General features: G+C 35.7%; 1 protein-coding gene across 1 annotated transcript in view; it reads left to right on the top strand.

The window, feature by feature from the left end:
• KCND2 (potassium voltage-gated channel subfamily D member 2) overlaps positions 1-19,966 on the top strand; it is a 488,971-nt gene that overhangs the window by 395,268 nt on the left and 73,737 nt on the right. The window lies entirely within an intron of this gene.

Here is a 19,966-nt window from a genome sequence, read left to right on the forward strand (position 1 = left end):
TATTTTAATTTCCTTTTCCATTACATTGAATTATATTGTTGTATTACAAAGAAGGCAGGGGAAGGCAGAGAAGGCAGAACTCAACTTACTATTGAGTTCAATAGTAAGTTGTGCTTGATTGTTTCTTCCATATCTTAGGATCACCCCAAGAATTCAAGATATTTGATATTTTTAATAAGAAAGAAGTTTTTTTACAGAATGCAAAACATCATATTCATGTTGAATTAAGAAGGTATTTGTTGTACTTCCAACATAAAACACTCTGTTAGTGAATGTGAGGAGTATTAGACACTCCTATTCTTTGCTGGTTGGTATGTTAAATGGTACAATTAATATGGAGAGTGATTTGAAAATAGCAATCATGATTTATATTTCAACAACACTAATTCTAGGAATGTTTTCTGCAGACATATTGACCATTTATGAAGTGACATATGTAAAGGGATTTTTACTGTAGTGGCTATAGTAGCAAAAGATCAGAAACCACATAAATGTTCAACAAAGTAGGGACTGCATTAATGAATTATTAGATAATTTCAGGTATTGTATGTAATATATATTCAAACAGTTTTATACAATGGAATACTATGCAATGGTTAAAAAGAAAGAGACAGCACAATATATACTAATATAATAAGCAAAACTGCCACGTTCCCTATTGTAAGTGTAGTATAAAGTCATTAGTGCAAAAAGAGGTAGGTATATGGTTGTAAATATAAATGTCGCTTCAGATGTGGATATGGATACACACACATACATTTATATAATCTTGTGTATGAGTATCCCTAAGAGGATATACAAGAAATAGTCACAATGGTTACAGGGGAAAGAGTGAAATAGAAATATCCACTTATTATTACATACACCTTTGTCCTTTTTGAACACGATATTATGTGGGATTCCTATTAAAAATATACTAAACAGGCCAAAGACACATGAAAAGATGCTCAACATCACTAACCATCAGGGAAAAGTAAATCAAAACCACAATGAGATATCACCTTACACTTGTCAGAATAGCTAGTATCAAAACGGCAAGAAATAACAAGTGTTGGTGAGGATGTAGAGAAAAGCAAACCCTCATGCACTGTTGGTGAGAACGTAGATTGGTGCAACCACTGTGGAAAACAGTATGGAGGTTCCTCAAAACATTAAAAATATAAGTACCATACAACCCAATAATTCCATTTTTGAGTATTTACTCAAAGAAAATAAAAACTCTAATTTGGAAAGATACATGCAACCCTATGTTATTGCAGCATTATTTACAATATCTAAGATATGGAAGCAACCAAAGTACCCAACAGTATTATGCTAAGTAAAACAAATTAGAGAAAGACAAATATCCTTTGATTTCACTTACATGTGAAATCTAAAAAATAAAACAAACCAATGAACAAACGAACAGAAACATTCATAAATACAGAAAATAAACCGGTTCTTGCTAGAGGGGAGGGGGTTGCAGGGCTGGGCAAAATAAGTGAAGGGGATTAAGAAGTACAAACTTCCATTTGTAAAATAAATAGATCGCAGGGATGAGAAGTACAACATAGGAAACATAGTTAATTGTATTGTGATGATGTTATGTGGTGACAGATGGTAGCTACACTTAATCGTGGTGAGCATAGTGTAGTGTATAGAATTGTTGAATCACTATGTTGTATACCTGAAAATTAAGAGAACATTGTACATCAGCTGTCCCTCAGTTTTTAACAATGCATTAAATGAGTTAACAAAAATGCCTAAAACCCAGAAGGTCTTCAAACCATGTTTGTAATAACTGTCATGTTGGGAATTTTCTCTGTAAATTCACAAGAGTTATACTTGTTAATCCACTTTTATATTTATGTAGAGGAAAGTTTGAATTTTTTCTGGAGGGAGAATATTTTTTAAAATCTTTAAATTACTTTTCCCCCCCAGGAAGTCGATAAACTTCAATTACTTTACTCCAAAACAAGCAGCGTCAGCTATAAAAAAGGGATGAATCGTATATTTAATAGCATAAATGAGGCATAATAATCAAAGAAAAAACTTCTGAAAAGAAGAATGTGTGAGCTACTGGATCCTTGGGACACCAGCCGTAATTTACACACCATTACTTATTCAGGGTTGCATTCCTAATTACTGCTTGGAAAAAAAAGATAATTATTATACTATAGTGATTACTCCTTTCATCATACAAGAGAAACAATGCTGATATAGGCACATCTTAAAGAAATATAACTTTAGTCTGTTGAAAAATTTATTTATATACAATATTTTAAGGGGAATATATTAATAGCCAAACACATCTCTTAAAGGAGCATTCAGATCTCCAGTAAACTTGTACTCAAGTATTTCTAGAAAAATGTGGATAAATAAAGTCAATTTAATAATAAATTCTAGGTTGTTAATGACCTATCAGCTTTCTTACAAACATTCCTTACAAACTAGTGGAGAAGACACTACTGAACTATACACTTAAAAATGATTAAGATAGGAAATTTTATGTTAGTTTTTTAACCACAATATTAAAAAAATAACTAATGGAGGGTTAGGAGAAAGAAAAAGGCAAGGAAAAATCTGCCTCTTTGATGTGAATAATTATCTACATTCTACTTACAAAAAAGTTGAAAACATAAGCATTATTATTTGCCTACAATTACAATTGGGGTTATCTATAAAGGTATGTCAATCTAATCTAATCAATATAATTATACAAAGCAAGATTAATGAAGCAAGGCTATGTCTTGATTGCATATACTTAAAATCTGAAACTTTCCTGGTTGCCTGGGTGACTCCTTCAGTTAAGTGTTGGACTTCAGCTCAGGTCATGATCTTACAGGTCCTTGGGATCAAACCCCAAGTCAGGCTCTGTGCTGAAGCTCAGAGGCTGGAGCCTGCTTCAGATTCTGTGTCTCCGTCTCTCTCTGCCCTTCCCCCGCTCATGTTCACTCTCCCCCCCCCCCAAAAATAAATAAAAACATTAAAAAAATTTTTAAAAGCCAGAAACTTTCTTGGTTTTCTGTTTAAAATTATATTTAGTTCATGCTTTTGCTAATAAAGAAAGAGAACCTTTAATATTCTTATGGATTATCTGTATCATGTATTTAATACTAAATGGTATTCCATACTAACCTGTATCTCTTTTCATGGTCTGGCTTTCCTGGTCATCAGTTGAGGTACATTTATAAATACAGATTTTAGTAATATCCTAAGCCAAACAAAATTCAGAAGGTGAACATGCAGAAAGTACTTAAGGGTATATTCTAGAGGCAAATGTGTGTTCGTGCTTTTTAGATTATGCACATCACTGCCTCTTTACATTACTGTGGACTAGACTTGACTCATAGGTATTTAACCAAATGAACCATAGAAAACTATTTCCTTTCATAATTTGTCACTGTAAAGCGAGTGTCTAAATCTGAAATGGTAGAAATGGATCGTTTATTATATTTTTAAATACACAGAGCATACTGAGATTAAGTATTTAGAATTCATATCCAAGTGTATCTATAATGTGTTTTAATAAGGTCATGAATAATGAAGTAATTTTACACAATGTGGAAAAGCTGTGAAGTGTAGCATTCAAGTGATATTTATCTATGAGGTGTATCCATTTAATAGTTCTCTTTTCATAAATTTCATTTCCACTTGTAGAGTTGTGTCCTATGCAGACTAATTAATATGACTTATCCTGTGGCTAAGCAGGAATGTTTTTCACTTTTCCTTTATCCTTTCACCTTGTGCAAAATTATTATTCCCCTCAACACCTCATTTATCTCTCCCATCCACCCTAGGGAGTCTCTCGTGCAGAACAACTAGGAGGTGTATACAGAGGAACAACAATCTGGCAGCCTCATCATAAAATGTGATATGTTAGCTATTTCCCTTTCCAAGGGACCTATCCAGCTGAGACTGTATGGGACCTCTGGGCCACACATGCAAATGCAGCAAACTCACTCCCAAGAAAACTTTCTGCCAAAAAGGCAGAGGGAAATAGCTCTTTAACGGAGCTTGCACAGAGGGAAATAACATTGTGTTTTCCGGGAGTTTGTCATGTCAGAGAAATAAGCAGCTATAGCCATGTGACAAGAGAGTTATTTTTTCTGGACCAAATATGCTTAGGGATGGAGTTCAATTCCATGTATTCTTAGTGCTAATTCTGGGAAGATTGTCCAATTCTGATATACAAAGGCCATGGAAAAAATTGAGTAAGCTGCCATCAAAAAGAGTAAATAATTTGAGCTTATGTTATTAGATTGTTTCTACCCATAACAGATACCAAACAGGTGTTGATAAACACATATATCAAATTTTCTCTGCTATTATGATATTGTCCCTCATTTGAGTCTATAGCTGACTTGGTAGGTAGGAAGATTTTATTCTTAATTTATGTTCTTCAGGCATGTGTTTGCCTTGTGGCTGATTTTCAGTAGTGGACAGATTTATGTAGGCTTATGTTACTTGGGTTTACTCCTAAGCAGTAAAACACATTCTGAAGGATTTTACTAATATTCATGCTTAAGCTTGTTATAGAACTAAGAAAGATAACTGGCCTGGACACTGGTTAACCTCATACCTAATCCATATTTCCATCAGAATGGGATCAATCTCCCTAATCAACCTCAAAGAAATTGCACATGTGTTCTTGACATTTTAGACAGGGACAAATTTTTTTCAAGAGGAAGAGTTATCAGTAGTGTTATGTGTAAGCTCCAAACAGGCCAGAAATTGAGTCTGTTCTGTTCCTGCTATATTCCCAACATCTAGAATATTTCCTGTATTTGTACTCTTTCATGGTTTAGATGCAACCACTATGCAGAATGGTCCCCAAAACATGAAGCCATATGAGTGACTTCATTATTTTGTGCGTTTGTTTGTTTGTTTCAAATTATTATTTAGATTCTAGTTAGTTAACATGTAGTATAATATTGGTTTCAGGAGTAGAATTTAATGATTCATCACTTACATACAACACCCAGTGCTCATCGTAAAAGTGATGTTATTATTTTATTCAAACAAATTTAATCTGTCCAATACTTACCATATGCATAATGTCTGCAGGCTGATAGGCATAAGTAATAAACAGTTCATCACATATGTGATTGAAATTGGCATTATTTTCAACAAGCATCTCAGGTTTTTTTTCTTGGTGTTATTCTTCCCCTCATTTTGACCTGTTTTGGGGAGTTTTTCAACTTTGGCTTTATTTCCTAATATGGTATAAAAAAGATGCCCTTATCCATATCAGTAGCACCATCATGCATCCCAATATTCAAATTTTAAAAGAAAAAGTCCTGATTTCTTACCTCCAAACAGAGAGTGGTTACTTGACAGGGTCCTAGCCCCAGGGACTTTGCTCTGGTATTCACTCTTTTTCATCATTATTATAATCTTTTTACTGCTTCACATTAAAATACTGTCCAACTACTCACTAAAATGCTTTAACTTAAGGTGTGCTTCTTACACACACTCCTTCCACAGTTGTAGAGCACTTGATAGGCATTGTGGGATGGGTCTATAAGACCCAGCAAGAATGTGTTGAGTATTAGAAAAATATAAAGATGAATACAACTGAACCCTTCCTTCAAACTAAATACCAGTAAGAGAGTTAAAATATATGCATGGATTGAAACCTTCCTGACTTTGTATGAGAAAATCCTACATGTGTGACTAACAGAATGAGTAGTGTCTTAGTCCATTTAGGCTGCTATAATAAAAATACAGTAAATTGGATGGCTTCTAAACAATAGAAATTTATTTCTTGCAGTTCTGGAGGCTGAGATGTCCAAGATCAAGGCACCAGCAGATTTGGTGTCTGCTGAGAGCTCCTTTCTCTTTCATAGATGGCCATCTTTTCCTGTTGCCATATATGGCAGAAGAGACTGGGGAGCTCTCTGGGGTGTCTTCTGTCATAACACTAATCCCATTCATGAGGATTTCACCCTTATACCCTAGTCACCCTATCCAGGCCCCACTTCCAAATACCATCCATCACATGGGGTATTAGGTTTCCACATATGAATTTTGGGCGGACATAAACATTCATTCTCTTGCAATAGTTCTCACCAGGATTGGATTTTTATAAAACAGGAAAACCCTAGGAAGACCTAAAATTCAGAGATGGTGAATTTAGATGGTGGAAAGGGAGAAAAAAATATGCTACCTGGAGGAGAGGGGAGCAAAGAAAAATGATCATTCAAATTTTAGAGATTTCACAGTTTCACTCTGAATTTGTCATGTCTTCATCTGTGCAAAGGTATGTAGATGGTATATCTTTGGACTATAGCTCTAGCATGAGTGGATCTGAACTACCATATATCCTACACTAGAGCTGATACGAGCCAACTCCCTCTTAAAAACTCTATACTACCTTGAATCTGAGTCACAACTACTGATATAGATGACATAACCACGTGGTTTCCTTGATCAGAGACCTTAGTTCAACGCACATGGCAATAATATCAAAGACACCACCTGCAAAGAAGTATTTGTGTGTGGGATTATGTGACATATTTAAATTCTATATATACAATGGTGGAAAATGACTGGCAAATGCATGGTTGCCTCATATATTTAAATTGCAATTGTGAAACTTTTCTTTGATTAAGATGTTGTAGTTTTGATTGCATACCATGAGGAGAAAATAGTAAGTAAATTTGCAACTGTCCTTACACGTCAATCCAATGAGTCATTTATATTTAAACAGAAAACTAATTTCCACAAGGCAAATATAGCAAGAAAGATTACTTTGAGATTTTCTAGTTCCTTCAGAGATCACAAGGAAAAATTACCACCCTTCAGAATTCTGTAGGTTTACATGTGAGTGAGATATTATGGGTGGTCATGGTTAGTCTGTTATAAGGAATATAACCTGTTGTTATAGATACTTACCCCTACTGCAACATATGAGTATGTCATAACTTTACTTATATTATTCAGATTCAATTAACTTTTTAAAAACTTGGTAACTGATATGCAAGAGGAAAGCAAGTTTTGATATCAGTTCAGAAGTCTTTCTTCCAATTAAAAGCACTGACCATTGTACATTCAGTCTTCTGAGTAAAATGTATACATCCTTTCTTTTTTTAATTTTCAAAAGGGAAACAATGACTGGTCATGTGAAGAAAGCTCCTAATCAAGAAAAATGTCTTTTCCTGAATTAAAACAAAAGTAAATGTAAAAAGGAATCTTCAATTAAGAACGGATCATTTATTTTCCCTATACATCATGACCTCCTATTTCTTTCCAGTTGGTTGGATTTCAATGGAAATAACTGTTATGTTAAGTTTGTTTAACCTTAATTTGCTATGAAAACACAAACTGTGCCATTATTATTGATTAGAATAAGACTGCCAGCATGGCCTTGGAAAACCATTATATGCAAATGTGCAAACACAGATCGTTATAATATGAACTAAGGCTTGCTTGCATACCAAAGTGTCGATGGTATTAGTATAGTCATTAAAGATTTTTAGGAAGAGTATGTTGTAACAGTTCCAATGAAGAACTTAGAGTGCTCTTGAGTTTGATTTAATGATGTATTTATAAAAAAATGTATTCATATCATATAGCTTTTTTCCACCCAGCATTTAAAAAGGAACCATCCCACAAGCCTTTTTCCTAGAAACTGAGAGCGTTGAGTATCATTTTCTGTAAATCCTATTTTATATGGAAACTTTTTCAAATGATATTTAGATAAGGCTTTTTAACCTTCATATAGTTTATAAATGCAAGTGGGCTCAAAATACCTGAACCTGAATGGTAAGACTGGGAAGGGATTGACTCTCCTAAACCCCAAAATGAGTCATCTGTGCTGCTTCTAGAAGCCGAGGCATAAACCTCTCTTGTGTCTAAACATTTGCTGTCAAGAAGCAGTTTGTTATTCTTTTAAACACACAATATTCTAAGGTGCCATTAGTAGTGATACTCATGGCCACAGGGGGCTGAGGCTTGGAGTGAAGAACACAAAGCAGGAAAAGTAAAAGAAAAGAGGGAAGCAGGGTCTATGGATCTACACAAGCTGTTGGTGGATGGCGCTTCCAATTATTATAATGAATGATACCTGAGAAAGTAAAATAATATGATGAAAGGCTTCTTGATGCCAACCTATCCCATGACTGGGCTTTAAGCTTTTGCCTGTTGTTTGGACACTTTCTATAGAGTGTTCATTCTGTGTTACTACAGTGTTTGCTCTAGACAGAATTGGTGGGTACTTCATACATTGTTTTCATTAAATGTAATCGAATAAGCATTATAATCTTCTAAATATCTCTAAGCATTTTAAAGAGTGTTGCTTTTAGTCATGTAAAAGTCTTTTTATAACAATTATTATTCGGGGTATCAGAAAATTCTGTATAACTAAGCTATATCTACATCCCAGCATACCTCCCAAATAAAGAATGATTCAGTGACCTGATTATATTGCTTTCTTTACAATACAATTTGTAATGGCTTCTTCTCCCTCTCTCTCTCTCTCTCTCTCTCTCTCTCTCTCTCTCTCTCTGTGTGTGTGTGTGTGTGTGTGTGTGTCTCTCTCTCTCTCTCTCTCTCTCTCTCTCTCTCTCTCTCTTACTGTTGTTGGCTTTTTCTATTGCTTTACAAAAAAAAGGATGCTATTTATAACATGTCAGTGGAGGCAAACTGAGCTGACATATAAAATAGAAATATTTGTTCTTTTGTTCTCTTTTTTAAAAAATGTTTATTTCTTATTTTGAGAAATTAGAGAGAGAGAGAGAGAGAGAGAGAGAGAGAGAGAGAGAGCACAAGCAGGGGAAGGGCAGAGACAGAGCTCTAGGAAAATCTAAAATTCAGAGATGGTGTTAGCACAGAGCTCGATCTTATGAACCGTGAGATCATGACCTGAGCTGAAATGAAGAGTTGGACGCTTAACCAACTGAGCCACCCAGACACCCTGTGTTCTTTTATTTTGTTCTTAAATGAAGATGAAATTATCCTTCAAATTCTCTTAACCTTCCTGCTCCAAATAACTCAACCATCTAAATAAAATGCACCTATGCGCCAGATGATCCACTAAAACAAAAGACCCACAAGAAAAGATATGAGACCAGCAGATAAGGGTACAATAAAGACCTGAACCTGATCCTGATTTCTGACACCTATTCATTTTCATCAATGGATTCCAAAGACTTTTAGCTTGCAGCGACTGCCAACACATTGACTGATTTATCCGAATGCTTTTAGGCTAGGAAGAACTTTTAACATGTGGCCCAGCTTTGTTTGTTTATAAGGATGACTACCCAGGTATATAACTAGAACTGGTTTAGTGTAATCAGAAATCCTTTGGAGTGCTCCAAACAATCTGGGCCGAGCCTCAGTTTGTGAAAGAGCAGGTTCCTCTACAGGATACCTAATATGTAAAATGACTGGGGAAGATAAATTTGTGCATATGATGGTACACGGTATGTTGAAAGTAACTTAATTTCCTCTTCTAATTTCTTAAAGAACTTTCTAACTACTTGTCTTAGGGAAATAATAACATCACTTTTCTTAATATTGGAATCCACTTTCAGTCCACATTGACCATTTTAACAAAAAGGAGAGGATACAAACGAGGTCAGTTTTTGATCAGATTGATTTCATCAATCAGCAATAAGAAGTGCAAAATAAAAATGTGATTTTTGATTAAGTGATTTTATGCCTTCCCTACATGCTTGATATTTAAATGTTTTTATTTTATGAAATAATGGGACAGTTTAAAAGATGACAACTCCATGATAGTCTTCCAATTTCATAATGATTTTGCTAATTTATGATGAATGAAACTTTAAGAATGACTGCAAATTTTTATAAACTTTTACTTTCTTATTTTATTATTTTTTTTAACATTTATTTATTTTTGGGACAGAGAGAGACAGAGCATGAACGGGGGAGGGGCAGAGAGAGAGGGAGACACAGAATCGGAAACAGGCTCCAGGCTCTGAGCCATCAGCCCAGAGCCCGACGCGGGGCTCAATCTCCCGGACCGCGAGATCGTGACCTGGCTGAAGTCGGACGCTTAACCGACTGCGCCACCCAGGCGCCCCAAACTTTTACTTTCTTATTCAGTTTTTTTATTCTAAGAGCAAAACAGCTAGCTATAACAATAAAATTACAATAAAGAATAAAGAAAACAATGTAATCATTTACCCCTAACATTCTCCAGTTTCATTTCCCTGATGTAACTGATACTAATCTATGTATTATTTATATTTCCTCACTTTTTTCTATGCTCACAAAAAAATGTTTACATATTAGGGGAGAAAAAAATTTTTCTCTACCTTTTTAGGTTCTTTTGGCTAGTCTATTAATTAAACTGACATAGGACAGATTAACCAAAGAAAAGCAAATTTGAGTCAGGCAATTGAAGTGTGTATGCCATCTTGAGCTAAGAAGAAGGTAGGAATCTGGGACATCAAAAGGAAGGAGGATAAATCACAGGAAAATGGGAAGACCAAATGTTTGGTAAGCAAATGTTTGGCATGCCTTGCAGAGACAACTGGACACAGAGAGGAATTTGAATAAATAGGCTGAACTCCCCCAGCTTACCACACCTAGCCCCTACTGTTTGTAGCTGTCTCTGGTGATAGCTGTCTTCCAAGATCAGGCCCTTTACCTAAATTCTTTTAGGCACTTAAAGGGGAGCTGAAAAGCTCTTCCTGGGTCTTTCTGGCCTTGATTATCTTCAGCTCAAAATAATCCACATGCCAAAGTGTCAGGCAATGGGGCAGCCTGCTCTGAACCCCATCAGTTCCCTTCTTTGAAACTTCCCTGGAAGTTTCATATAGTAAAACCTGAGCTGGTAGATTGCTCCATTATTTCACTGATTAGTCTGCTAGTCTTGAAAATAGGTCAGTTCAGTTAAAAGTTGTGTCTTATTTTAGGAGGTGGTGATGAACCTGGCCTTTCAAGTTAGGCTTCTATTGTACAAGAAGTCAAGTATTTAATAAAGCATTTCTACAAAAACAGAAGGAAAGGATGGTTAATTATTGGAACAAATCATAAATTAGTTTTTGAGCCCAGGGAGCAGCCAGTGAAGATTTCTATATATCAGGGTTGAAGCATCTTTTGTGGTTTGAATGTCTCTGATAATATCATCAAGATTCAGGCAAATTCTCTGAGTAGCCCACATAGCAACAGGCATGAAGATTGTCTAAACATGAGTTATTGTGACAATTTCTCTGATGTTTATATCAAGTCATTCACAGTAAGTTTGCAGGACTTCGGGAAAAGGACAATTTTTTTTCTTAATTATTCCGAGTCAAAAGTCATAAAAAATTCGAAGTTTGGAGAGTTGTACCCAAGGAAAGTAGAATTCAGAATTAAGTTGATTTACACATAGAAAACAAAACCTCAAAGATAAGTAGCAACACTAGAATCTGATATCCATAAAGGGTATTTGGAAATAGGTAAACTCTGCCATAACTTTCAAACCAAATAGTATCAGAATATTTACCAAATTTTCATCTTACAGTCCCAGGCCTCATACCCAGAAAAATAAAAGGGTATCTGTCTACAGAGAAACTGAATATAATATTTCATGTAATTTGTTCTGGATTATTACTTTTTATTTTACAAGATCCATGAAGCCATGTTTGTTTTAATTATCCATATTTTAAAACCCAGGGACTCAAATACTGATAATATTTCCAGAAAAGTTGAGTTTTGTGTGGATGGCAGTGGCACTCCAGTTTATAAACTTAATTACTTATTGCCACTTGGTTATAATGCAAACAAGTAGATATTTAAGGAGATGATAGGTGGAGGGAAATAATCTTTGTGTAACATCATTATAAAACAAACTATTGAGAAATTGCTGAAATAATCTGATTTTATGAGTTAGTTGGTTGACGAGTTGATAATCATTCATGTCTTTTTGTAGCTCTACATTTAAAAAACACACCAGATATTTAAGTTGAATAAGACACATCTACTTCTCTCTTAGGCAATCCCAAGCTCAATGTGTTTTACATGCACACCTTTCCTTGATATATCAGTGCACTTTTCATTATCTTAAATTGAGTTAATTCCTCATTAGCTAGTTTTATTTTACTGAGTCACATGCCTGTATAGCACCAAAAGAGATTCAAGTTCTCTGTTTTCTTCCAAATATTGTCAACAGCTTTAATTCCTTCAGGGTATGGAGGAGAGGTGTTGTGTATGCCTGTGGACTTGCTAACAATAAAGCCAACATAAAATTAGTTAAGGAGGAAGACGGGGAATTGGTAGGCTTTCTGTACTGCTTTTACTAATCTAAAAGAAATCGCTGGAGTCATTTACTTTCCATTCTCTTTACGATAATTGACTCACACAACCCATCTCTTTTTCTTCAAATAGTTTTGCAATGATCAAACTAGATTGGATCTTTCTGTGGTTGTATCTTTTATTTTACAAGTACAGTTATTCAGATAACAAATGGGAAAGTTATCCATAAGCATGGACACCCAATCAAGGATAAATCTACAATTGCTCCATTAGTAATTACAGGTAGCATTTCAATTATGGTCCATATTTTTGTGAATACCTGAACATACTAAATGTTAAGTTCTTGATTGGACAGAATTTCAAATCAATCAGAAGATAATATTGGAGGAGAGAACAGAATTATTAAGAAAACTATGATTGAGTACAAGTCTTCCAGAAATTTGAAAGGATTTTATTTAAAAATTCAAGCAGGTTTGGGGCGCCTGGGTGGCTCAGTCAGTTAAGCATCCAACTTCAGCTTAAGTCATGATCTCAGTTTATGAGTTGGAACCTCGTGTAGGGGCTCTGTGCTGACAGTTCAGAGCCTGGAGCCTGCTTCAGATTCCATGTCTCCCTCTCTCTCTGCCCCTCCCCTATTCGTTCTCTCTCTCTCTCTCTCTCTCTCTCTCTCTCTCTCTCAAAGATAAACATTAAAAAAATAAAAATAAAAACTCAAGCAGGTTTGATAAGTATTCACACGTGAGTTCATCATGCCATCCCACATTATATTGTAAAATATTTCTAATTGGAACAATCTGATAAATTGTCAGCCATTTTTCTAAGTATAACAGTTTTGGGGAAAGGGGAGGGACAAATGAGATTTAAAGAACATTGTGATTCATGACCTTGAAAATCAGGAATGAACAGAAAAACCATAATCAGCAAGGAGAAAAAGTGAATTCCTACCACATAGGATTAAGAAATGTAGGGGCACCTGGGTGGCTCAGTCCATTGGGTGACTGACTTCGGCTTGGGTCATGATCTCATGGCTTGTGGGTTCGAGTGCCACATCGGGCTCTGTGCTGACAGCTCAGAGCCTGGAGTCTGCTTCCGATTCTGTCTCCCTCTCTCTGCACCTCCCCTGCTCGTGCTCTGTCTCTCTCTGACTCTCAAAAAAAATGTTAATAAAAAAATTAAAACAAGAAAGTAGTCAGTTTTTAATACCTAATATGTGCCAGGTATGCAAATAGTTTCTTTTTGTTTTTTCTTTTTTAAGTTTGTTTATTTATTTTTGAGAAAGAGAGAGATAGAGAGAGAGAGAGAGAGAGGGAACACATGCATGCAAGCGGGGGAGGGGCAGAGAGAAAAGAAGAAAGAATCCCAAGCAGGCTCTGCACTGTCAGTGCAGAACCCAATGTGGGGCTCGAAATCATGAACTGGGAGATCAGTGGGGTTCAAACTCAGGAACCACGAGATCATGACCTGAGCACAAATCAGGAGTTGGATGTTTAACCAACTGAGCCACCCAGGTGCCCACGCCAACTAGTTTCTAAAAATACTACTGTAAAAGATGCAGTTATTTGACTTAAAGAATGTACAATCTAGTACACACTAGAATAGTATCATTCTGATAAAACCAGGCCATGAAATGTATGTGTTATCGTAGGTTACTCTTAGGAAATTCAGATTGGAGTTTTGCATCTGTATTTATTCAAGGATAAATTAACATATGTGCAAGTGAGAACGTCCCCATTTTCTTGTTTTTTGTCCAATTGTGAGATATGTGTAAGTTCTTGTAGAAGCATCTCCAATGCATACCATCTGGACCCACCCCAGAGTTTGCTAAGCTAAGTCACCACAGATAGCCTAGCCTTAACCACTAGGTTCCTCCACTACACCCAAAACCAAACTGCAGCAAAGGATAATGCTTCAACCTGCCCCTTTTTACCTACCACTGACAGATAGTTCTCTAGGCAATTCAAGGGGTGAGGGGAATCCCTCAACACTTAAGACATTAGAAGTAAAGAAATTTTAGGGCCAAATTTTTACACACTAGGTCTCAGTTCTCTAATTTGTCCTTTTCTGCTACACAGAAGAAGAAACAAAGGACAAGTGAGGGAAGAGTGGGAGGAAAGGGAGGAAAAAACAGAAAGAAATAGAGAAAAAGAGAGAAGACTATGTAAGTCCTACAAAAGACTGTATAAAAGAAAATATATCACAAACTGGACATCAATCTACAATCTCTGGTTTAGGCAGAAAACAGCAGACTATAAACTTAGACTCTTTTCTCCCTAGTAGAGTAAGACTTACTATAGCAAAGAGAATAGGCTATGATTTCTCATTTTAAATTTGATAAGGAAAACCTGGCATGGCTTTTAGTTAGAGCAGTGTGATCCATTTACAAAGATTCTTAATTTTGGGAGACATTTAAAATTCTAGTAAAGGCTCTGTACCTCCCCCCAGAAAAGTGTGGATGTGCATGTATACAAAGTCGTTTGCATACAACTTCAAGGTGGTCCCAGAACCCATGCAGCCATCCATAAATCCAAGTTTGGGTTAACACATTGTCTTAGTTGCATTGCTAGTTAATTATAGTAATGACGAAGAAAAATGTGAACTTTATGCTGTATGTAGATCAAAAACTAAGAAGCAACATATTCTGGGCCAGAGTAACTCATGTATGTAATAAGAATGGAAGAAACTACACAATGGATGAGATTAATAGGCCTGCAGCCCCATGTTCAGTTTCTGAGTGGTCTTAAGAAAAACTGGAGAGCGTGAGAAATACCTCATGATTCTCATTTTATCTAAAAATATTAGAGTTCTTCAACTAAATATATCTAACCTCCTCTTAGTAATCCAATTTCTGTCTCCACTCAGCAGACGTGAATATACCCAAACTTGTCTCTTTCTTGAACTTCAGAAAAAGGAGAAAGAAAGAAAAAGTGAAGAAAGAGACAACTGGGCCAGACACATCCCTCCACTTGACCTCAGCTTCTTTCCCTCACAAGTAACACAAATCCTCTTCCCAAGAGTAAGAAGGTAAAGACGACATGTAAGACCAGAGTAAACTGATTGCACACTGACTGCCCCAAATAGAAGCACAAGGCACCTTTAAATACTTCGGCAACTAAAAAGTTTATTACCATTTCTGAGAGACCGAAAAAATATACATATTAAAATATGAGTGTCTCATATCCTCCAAATGAAATCAAAATTCACTGAAGCACTCTCAAACAATGGCTTACTAGAGAAAAAAAAGTGTTAAGAATAAATTTTTCATGGGAGAAAGTTGTGCATTTAACCAGTGTGCCTGTTATCCAAATGAATGGATTTTCTTCCTTGAAAAATTTCACACATCAATGGTAACATAAAGTTCAGTAATTATCTTCTATCTTCTATATTTCTAACATTGTGTGATGCAGTGATTCTTCTATGTCAAGATATAAAGCAGGGGATTGAACAAAATTAACACACACATTTCACTTTGGTCATGATCTGAGAATATCTTTTTTGCCCAAGTGAAAGCCCTGGGGGCGGTGGGGGAAGAGAAGGGGGCTTTCCTGAGAAAGGAAAGGTGTCATAATAGGCCTTTAAAATAATTATCCCTGCACTAAAAATGCCAAAAAGTAAAATTATAATAAATTTGAATAGTCCTTTTAAAAAGTGTTTCTGATTTTTACAATGTTTCTTACATAAAATAATCAAGATGGCTGGATGAATAGTAAAATTACATTGTATCAGTTTCAGGGTATTAGTTCAAGTCTAATAAAATTTTAATAGAAATGTGTTTGATGGCTTTAACTTACTGCTGAATGAATAGTATTCTGCAAGATTTGATAGTATATGACTCAAGAAAAGATTATTAAGAAGACATATAATGCACTTTTATAAAAGATATTTGCAGGAAACCATTAGATGATACAGAAAATCAATAATGCCCTAGTGCCAATTTCAGCAACATAAAATTACAGTGCTCATTGATATTTATGATGATAGAGGTACCAAATCATTTCATTTTTATCTTTCACTACATTGACGTTTTTCTTTGTTATCCAGGACCAGTTGCAAATTTGATTGGTTTCTTCTAGAAGTATTTTATGATGATCTTGTTTCTAAACAGCTGTTCTCAGGGAACTTTAACAGTCCATTCTTCCTAATTCAGTGCATAAATGGATTGGTAAATCTCTTTCCTTTTAGGGAAGCCATAATAATTGTAAAATATTAAGACGTTGAAAATGGATCTTAGCAGAACCAAGTGAACACGATTTAATAAACAGAGTTTTATTTCCATGAGGAAAAAAATAATGATGGTCTAGCCTCATTATCTCCCATGTGTAAAACTGAGGTCCAAATAGCAATGAATTATCCAAGAGTAGTGTTCTATATAGGCTGCAAACAAATCTCTTGAGTTTCAATCATGTCCTTTTCCAAGGTCACCCAAAGTATCATACAAACAGGAGTATAGAGCTTACATTTATTTGGCTTCTGAAGTAACTCTGTGATTTTCTTCCTAACCTCCTAGAATGTCATTGCCAATGGACTTTAGATAAATTCAGAGAACTAGAAGAGAAAATAATGGATATGATGAAACACTGTTTCTACAGTTTGCTAACTTAGAACTCCAGCTAAAGGAAAACAAGCAATTTGACTCCATTTGGTTACTAGGCTTCTGCATAGGTAAAGAGATACCATGAGACACCCCACTGGAACGCTGTCTAGGACTGCTGTCTCCAACTTGAAAAGGACAAAAAAAATTCCACGATTTCCCAAACCCTGAGCCTCTCTAACTAGAATATAAAAATGGCAACTGCCAGAAGCAAAGTCTTTTCACCAGTGGCTTGCATGAGTTAAGAAGTCTACAGCACTAATAAGAAGCTAAGAGAAACCTTTCAGATCTTATCCCATACTTATCCCATACTAAATCTCCTTTTAATCATCTGTTTTTCCATAGTAACCAGTCTCATATACACTAACACATGTAATAACGGCAATGATAATGAAATATGAAGGGAAAAGTTCACATACACCCTCAATGAAATTTGTTTCAAAAGATGACTCTACTGTCTATAAAAATGAAGATAGGTTAATAGTATATAAGGATTTCTGTAGAGCCATAGGCCTCTGGAGCTTTGAAAGTCATAGATAAAATTGCATTTTGACGTAAAAATTTCCAATTTGCTCTTCCATCTGGACTATTGTATCATTTTTCATGATCTATATATAGAGTTCCCTGGACTTCATCTTCCAGGTCAATCCTGAGAGCCAAATATAATTTTTACATTCTCCCTGGGTGATCCATCTATTGTTATGGTTCTTAAATTAGCAGCAATTGTCAGTGAGTCTCAAATCTATCTGTAGATCAGATCTGTTATGGGCTGAATTGGCCTCAGAAGAAACCAAATCTGTCAACCCCTTGATCTTGGACTTCTAGCCTCCAGAACTACGAGAAACAAATTTATGTTCTTTAAATTATCCACTCTGTGGCATTTCGTTATGGTAACCCTAGCAAACTAGTACAAGATTCTTCTCTTCAGCTCCAGATCCATAAATATAACAGCATTCTAGTTATCTCAAACTGTATGCTTCATAACTTCCCAAAACCTAACATGTTTAAAATTAAATTCACTTTATCTCTCTCAAAATCTGCTTCTCTTCTTTTAGTCCCACACTGATGGTAGGCATCTACATCTAACCAGTTGCTGCACCAGAAATCTGGGAGTCTTCTTTGGTACATTCAGTTTCTTCACCACCATTCCTATTCAGTTACCAGATCATGTTAATCCTACAGATGTCAAGCCCATCCTCCTTATCCATGCCGTTATTTTTCATTTAAATGCTTCAGCAGACTCTTAACTGGTCTCCTGTCTGGTCTTGCCCTGCTCTAATCAATCCTTTGCACTGCAGCCAGAATAAGTTACCAATATGCAAATCTTATTACATCGTGACCTTGCTATAAATCTTCTGATGCTTCCTCATAGCCTACAAAATAAAATCCAAGTTCTCATTATGGCGTAAAATGCCCTCCATGACCTAGGGACACATCAGTGTCACTGGCCTCCCTAGTCTGCACTCCAGACTTCCTAAACAACATGGAGTGTTTGCATGTTAACTGCTCCTCCTTCCATGCCTTTGTCTCTTCTTCACCTACCTAACTCTATTTTTTTTTCAAAAGTCAACACAGATGACCCTTGTAAAAAGCCTTACTTAAATGGCCTACTGCAGGCCAGCCTAATCTACGTGCGCCTCTAATGAGTTCCAACAGCATTTTATATACATTAGTCCAATAATAGATGCTTTACCTATGGATCTAAGGCACTAGATTTAACGTCTTTGAAAAGCCTTGTCTTCGCATCCTAAGGGTCTCATATGAGTTCAATAAATGTAAATTGATGGAAGAATAAATTGAGGAATGAGTGTAGGTTTAGACATGTTAAATTGTATCTAGAATTTCCTGAGGGAAAGCCATTAGTAGACCCGGTTATATTCTATGTGTCTGAGAATTTTTGTAGATAAATATTTTCAGATAAATACCCTAACCCTTCCAGTTATTAAACTTTCCCTTCTCCAATTAAAAAATTAGAGCCACATTCTAAAAGTAATTTATTGGTGTGTCTTCCCAGTTCTACAGTTTCGTAAACCTTCTGGCTTCATGGTCAACCACATATGCCCATAAGGCCCAAGGCCCTCAAATTAATATTGCTGCATTCTACTTATATTTCACCCAGAGTATATATGTGGGGGGAGTGTTCTTTTCTCAAAAAAAGTTAAATAGTAAAGTATGCCTTTAAAACAAAACTGATTTCAAAATAAATATACCTTCAGTGTACATTGCTTTATAAAGTAATTCCTTGATTTTTACAGAATTTTTATGATGACCGTTTACTAAAACTTCATCTTATCCCAGCCTTGATTAAAAGTTAAAAAAACAGGGTGCCTGGGTGGCTCAGTCGGTTAAGTGTCCGACTTTGGCTCAGGTTACAATCTCACTGTTTGTGAGTTCAAGCCCCATGTTGGGTTCTGTGCTGACAGCTCAGAGCCTGGAGCCTGCTTCAGATTCTGTGTCTCCCTCTCTCTCTGCCTCTCCCCTGCTCGCACTCTGTGTCTCTCTAAAAAATAAACAAATATTTTAAAAATACTTAAAAAAATAAAATTTGTTTAAAAAAAAACCAACAAAACAAACTTTTCTTATCTGAAGCTTTTTTTTTTTGGAAATATGGCTTTATTTACCTGTTCTTCCTATAAGCCTTTCATCAAATGACAACTTATTCATCTATCTAGCTATTTAGAATCAATACAAATTGTTGAACTTTGTTCACACTACTGAAGTTTAGTAACTCTGGGTTTTTAACTTTATGATTCTTTATTGAGTTTCCCCTGTTTTTATATGGTGAATGCATGCTTATGTGCAGCATATGTCTGAGTTTCTGGAATATGTATAAGAATGAATCGTAGAGAGACTACCCATCTGCCACATACCTATTTCCATCTCAGGCCTATATGCATTCAGCCAGAACGTGGATGTCAGGAATGAGAATGACCCCAAATGTTATGCTCTCATGACACTTTGCTTATTCCTCAATGATCTCACTTATCATAGTATAATAATGAGCTATATGGCTGTTGACCCCTTGGCTAGTTTGTATCCACTGACTCATTTTTTTTTATTCCCAGCACCAAAGCACTAGCTCTTAGAGATGCTCAATAAATGGTTGTTGTATTGAATTGTTTTGGCTAGATAGATTTCAATTGCCAATATGAAAGGATTTTCTACGACTCTGTGTGTGTGTGTGTGTGTGTG

This window comes from Felis catus, chromosome A2 (assembly GCF_018350175.1).
Source record: "Felis catus isolate Fca126 chromosome A2, F.catus_Fca126_mat1.0, whole genome shotgun sequence".
Classification (NCBI taxonomy): Eukaryota; Metazoa; Chordata; class Mammalia; order Carnivora; family Felidae; genus Felis; species Felis catus.